The sequence below is a fragment of the Vipera berus genome (assembly GCF_964194415.1).
Source record: "Vipera berus genome assembly, chromosome: 2".
Classification (NCBI taxonomy): domain Eukaryota; kingdom Metazoa; phylum Chordata; class Lepidosauria; order Squamata; family Viperidae; genus Vipera; species Vipera berus.
This window is the reverse complement of record NC_138203.1, coordinates 167646233-167651605: the sequence shown is the minus strand read 5'-3', so window position 1 is coordinate 167651605 and position 5373 is coordinate 167646233. Positions and strand designations below refer to the sequence as shown.

Genomic DNA, 5373 nt, shown 5'->3' with positions numbered 1-5373 from the left:
ATGGTATTTTTATAACAAAATAAATTGTATATGTACACACACATAAATAGTATCAGAGAAGTTTTGTTTATGAAAGACTAGAGATTTTCTCTCTCCTGCAGGCTTTTTGTAGACAAATACATTTGAATACAGTAAGTTCTCTCACCAGCTGAAGAATATTAACTAGGTATATGAAGCCAACATTTTCATATTGATGGTATATGGAGGTAGCTACCTTGGCCCAGTGGAAATCTTTAAGAGTTGTGCAAGTGAGTTGAATTGATTTATCCGTCTATATACTGTGCTCATTCTTTTTCCCTTTCCCATTCCCTCTCCTCATCTCCTCTCTCATGAAGTTGAGGCTTCTATTCAGTAGTACTTATCCAATTCACTATTGTTCCACTTCTGCTATCAGCAACAGAAACCTCATTGTCACTAAAGAGCACAGTGAGGTATGGCAACAGAGACTTTAACTGCTTCACTGTCTTTATTAAGCTTGCCATTTTCCTGTTCTGATTGCATTCAGAAACAATCTGTTCCAGGCAGCCCACCTAATGGCTAAACTGCTGGATGATGGAGAAAAAGTAAGCGGAGTGATGATAGAACACAAAGAGAGCAGTTGCGAGCCATATGTGGTTTACAGCTTGCCCATATGTGTTGTATGAGAATATCTAGTTCATACAATCACTGTCGCATAATTGACTGTGAGGGTACATTATGATTTTTATTTGGATGGATTACTGGGTGCCTACCAGCCAAATACAGCTCTCAGGCTCCTATTTTGCCATGCTGACAGATCCATTGTTGCCATCAAAGTCAATGTCTCAGCCACTTTGTCTCAGATAATAGGAATAGGGGAAGAGGTTTTTGCAAGCTCCTTTCCTCTTTCTCTGTACTTTTCAGCCAACTTCAAACATAAGTAAGGTCAATGAGGCCTTTATCTTAATCACCCAAACATTGAATTGGAAGGGGTCATTTGTGTCATCATCTCCAACTTCCTGCTCCATACAGGAATGATTAAAATATCATTGAAAGATGATATTTAACCCCTGCTCAAACATCTACAGCAAAAGAAAACCCATCACTTCAGTGTGTAAGTTGTTCCATTATCAAATTGATCTTTCTGTTGGATTTTGTTTTCTAACATTCAAACAAAATTTGCCTATTTGTAACTTCAAACAGACCTCCACTCTGCAAGGAGAAGAGCAAAGTCCTAACTTCCTATGTGATATCATTTTTGATATTTCAAGCATGTTATCATGTCCTCCCTCATTTTTCTCAAAGTTAAACATAAGCAATTCCTTCAGTCACTTTTTTTAGGATTGTTTCAAGTCCCTTAATTATTCTTCTCTATTACAGTTTATCTAAATCCTTAAAGTGTGACATCCAAAAGTGGAAACAGGACTTAAGATGGTATCTAACCAAATCCCCGTGACTGAAAATTATAAGTCTGTCAATACAACCTAAAATCACATTCATCTTTTTGTAGTCCCAACACACAAGCTGCAAATAGTTTGCTTTGTTTCACGGGTGTTAGAAACTCCCACAAATCTTGACTTCCATTTTCCATTAGCATTTCCTGCCCTGGAATTCTATTTTTTGAAATTTATTATTAAATTTATTTACTACTGATCTTGTTTCATTTTGAAGTGATTATTTTTCATTGCTCTGAAAGTGTAAAAGACTGCTTTTTAAACATTTCAAATCAGGTTTAAATTCCTTTCCAATCAAGAATTCCAGCATGTCCCAGTCATGCTTCCTTACTACTCCTGTAACATTCTGCTTCCTTGAGTAAGGGCACATCCATAGATCCTGATATTAGCTTGAAGTTAACATTGAAGGACACATACTTCCTCTTCTCCCTAGCCTATAGCCAAATGTTATAAAGTGGTGTTTTCTGTCTTCTTCCAACACAGACCTTGCAAATGTGGCATATGGTGATGACAATGCAACAGCAACTGAAATCTGCCCATACTGTGTTGATTGGGTTTGATGACTCTTGGTATGCTCCTCTTTCCCAATTGCTTCTGACTTCCTTCCTCTGATCCCTGATCACATTTAGAAAAACTGGGGAAGATTGGGAGAAGGAAATCACAACCTGATTTGGTCTGGAGAATGTTCTTGCCCACTCTTAATCAACTGCTTTTGCATCTTGGACTTTTGCAGTTGGTAAATATTAATACACTTTTGCAGTAATAAATGAAACAATCACTAAAGTCTAGGAAAGCTCCAGGACCAGAATGGATAAGCGCTGCTAGATGGTAGAACCAGCAAAATGACCTAACCCTTGACCTATTATCCTGAAGGATGAAAAAATTCTCTAGAAAGAAATCAGTGTCTTTCTAGAACAGGGGTAGGCAACCTTGGCTCTTTTATGACTCGTGGACTTCAACTCCCAGAATTCCTGAGCCAGCATGGCTCAGCTTGGAAACCTCCCTTTCCCCTCAGCGTGGCTGGCTCAGGAATTCTGGGAGTTGAAGTCCACGAGTTGTAAAAGAGCCAAGGTTGCCTACCCCTGTTCTAGAAGGTTTTGTCATCCTAACGGCAGCTGAGTCCTGAGTCACAGCAGGGAGAGGAGGGTAACACCAGCAAAATGCAAGAAGAGTTTGGTGGCGGTGGTGGTGGGGAAGTTGCTTCTTACAACTACTGGTAAGGACCACCAAGAGTAATTTCTCAGAAAGAAAAGAGAGCTTGAGTGATGTGAGGAGACAACTGCTTTTCGCCTACCAAATTCTGCCTGGAGGAATAGGGTCCTTTAAAAGTAACCAAGGACACTCCCCACCCTTCCCTTAGTTGCCAGCTCTGCCTGCCTCTAGAGAGGATTCTCTCATCCTTTTTATTACGAAGGCAGTTGGTGCTTGTTTTTCCTGCCTGGCATGTGGGAGGAAAAAATAGGGTACAAATCACTGTACCTTAATTTGCCTCTAATAAAACTGAGAAAAGCATCACCTATCTTATTTTGTTAGCAGGGGAGAGCAGAGGCTGGCTATCATGACAGCAAATTGATGCTGGCATTCTTTGTGTTGCCTCACAGGCCGGTGGAAAACACATTAAGCCATCTCTCTGTATATTTCTTTAGTTTTCCTTATTGATTAGGATCTAAAGGATGTGCTCTTGTGCCTTCCTTTAACTTTTGAAAGAAAAAGTTATATATACATTTCCTGGAAGAACCATATTTGGCAAAGTTTCTCTCCCACAGATGTTGGGGGAGGGGGTAATTAAAATCCATCACTACTACTACTACACCTTTCTTTGAGGAGAGTTATAATATGTTTCTGCTTTGGTATTTTCAAGTTCCTTACTTTGAAAGAAAATCTTTGAAAAGTAAGAATAGAGCTTTTTAATTTTTCTGTGCAAATAGCAGGTATTTGACACCTTGATGCAAACTATAAATGAAGCAGGGATAAAACTTGTTTTTCAAGGAATCTAACTAATTGTCAGCCTGGATTGTTCTATAATTCCAGGTATGTTTAAAATGTCATGGATATATATTCATTAATAATTGCAGAACTTGCACGACAACAGCACCTGCCATGTGCAAGGCAAGGGATGGAAAATGCAGATCAGCCATGACATCTATATTAAAATCTTTGCCAATATCATTTGTTTGGGGAGGATGGATCAAATCCCTTTTCCCAGTACTTGATGATAGTGGGCTGCTGAGCATGACACACACGCAAACACACCCACTGGATTAAAATACATTGCCCCCAATCAGTTGAAAAAACAGTCTTCATTAAAAATCAGAAAGATTTTGGTATTCTTCCAGTTATGTTTCTGATTATTTGGCCTTCAACTCCTGTAACACTCTATAGTCAGCATTGCTTGGAATATATAAAAAGATCTGGGCTATGGAATGAACACTTTTTGATAGAAAATCTGAGATCTCTGCAGACCCCAGCTGTGAAAAGGTGAGAGATAAATACAGCAATAATGTTACGGCTTCTTTCCAAAACTGCCTTGGTAAAGAGGCTCAGTCTTTGGAAAGACAGTGAACTATATTTTCCTGTGAGAAACCCATTTTGCCTTATTATTTAATTAAATTCTGGCATCGCCACAGTCCGTAGTAGTGTTTCTGCATTTGATGGCCCCTATAATAGTATAATCCACTTCTCTAGTGCCCTCTGCATTTTGCCGTTTGCTGTAATCTCCTGGACAAGCGCAGATGAATTCTCAGCAACCTCTGACCAACCTTTCCGGAAAGATCCAGGAGAAGAGTAGCAGTGGGCCCCGTGCAGGACAGCAGCAACCCTCTAGATTGCATCCTGATAGGTCTCCGTAAGAGACCTGCCATCCTGAACGAGGTCTCAAATTCAAATCCGGTGCCTCGACTGGCTCCCTGGCCTTGCTTCTTTGGCAATCTTCCTTCGGCTGACCTATCCAGCTCCCCACCCCACCTCCCAATTGCCCAGAGGAATTGCAACTTTGGCTTCGAAAAGATTTCTCCGGACTTGCTGCTCCCTAATAACTTTCCCCCAGTGGAAAGGGAAAGCTAAGGACCTTCCTAAGCGGTAGGGCCACTGAGGGGTGGGGTGGGGTGGGAAGGAAACTTCCATACACCGGCGCGTTAACCACCCTGTGTTCTAGTGGGGTTTCAACACTGCAGAGAAGTCTCCTCGTGTTTTCGTGAGAAAAGGGAGCCAGTTCGCAGAGGGTATTTTCATTCCGGAGAATATGGGGGAAGGGAATCACCCACTATGAGGAAACAGAGCGGGTACACAGTGGGTACTTAGACTGAGGGGTTTTAATGTTTTAACTTTTTTAAATTTTGGGCTTTAAATTTAATTAATTGTTTTAAAAAATTTTTTTAAAGTTTTGTATGGTATGATTTTAATTGCCCTGTAAACCGCCCTGAGTCCTACGGGAATAGGGCGGTATATAAGTCAAAATAATAAATAATTAAAAAAAAACGCGCGCGCACGAAAATCGCCCGCCTCCGATTCAAATAGGACGTGAAAAGAAGCTGGAGAGAGCTTTCGGGCGGGGCGGGGGCGCCCGGCAGACTGCAAGGGACGAGAAAGACTCTATAACGGTAAAGCCGTTCCCCTGGCTCGTGGGAATGGCTTTACCTTCGTTTCAGCGTGGCCTGTCAAAATCTCGCTGAAGAGAGTTGAGAAAAAGCATCAGCCGCATGGTGGGCGGCCTCGCTTGCAGCCGTGGCTTCCGAGCACGAATGCTGGCGACGGAAAAGATTAGCGAGCCTCTGGCACGGCAGAGAGGGGCTTGGCCGGACCCCGGCCACGTTATCCTTTCGCGCCCTCTTGACAACACCGCCGAAAGACGCGAGTCACTAGCTCCTCTTTCATAACCTCTCGGTCAGTTCTCGCTCCAGATTTCCAGAGAGAAGGCGCGAAAGTACGAGGCGGTCCGGGGTCCAAGGAGAGAAAGGTGCCC

At 42.0% G+C, this 5373-nt stretch overlaps 1 protein-coding gene across 5 annotated transcripts in view; it reads left to right on the top strand.

Moving 5' to 3' along the window:
- The window catches only part of EPN3 (epsin 3), a 54739-nt gene that overhangs the window by 2039 nt on the left and 47327 nt on the right, over nt 1-5373 (top strand). The gene's annotated exons all lie outside the window — the stretch shown is intronic.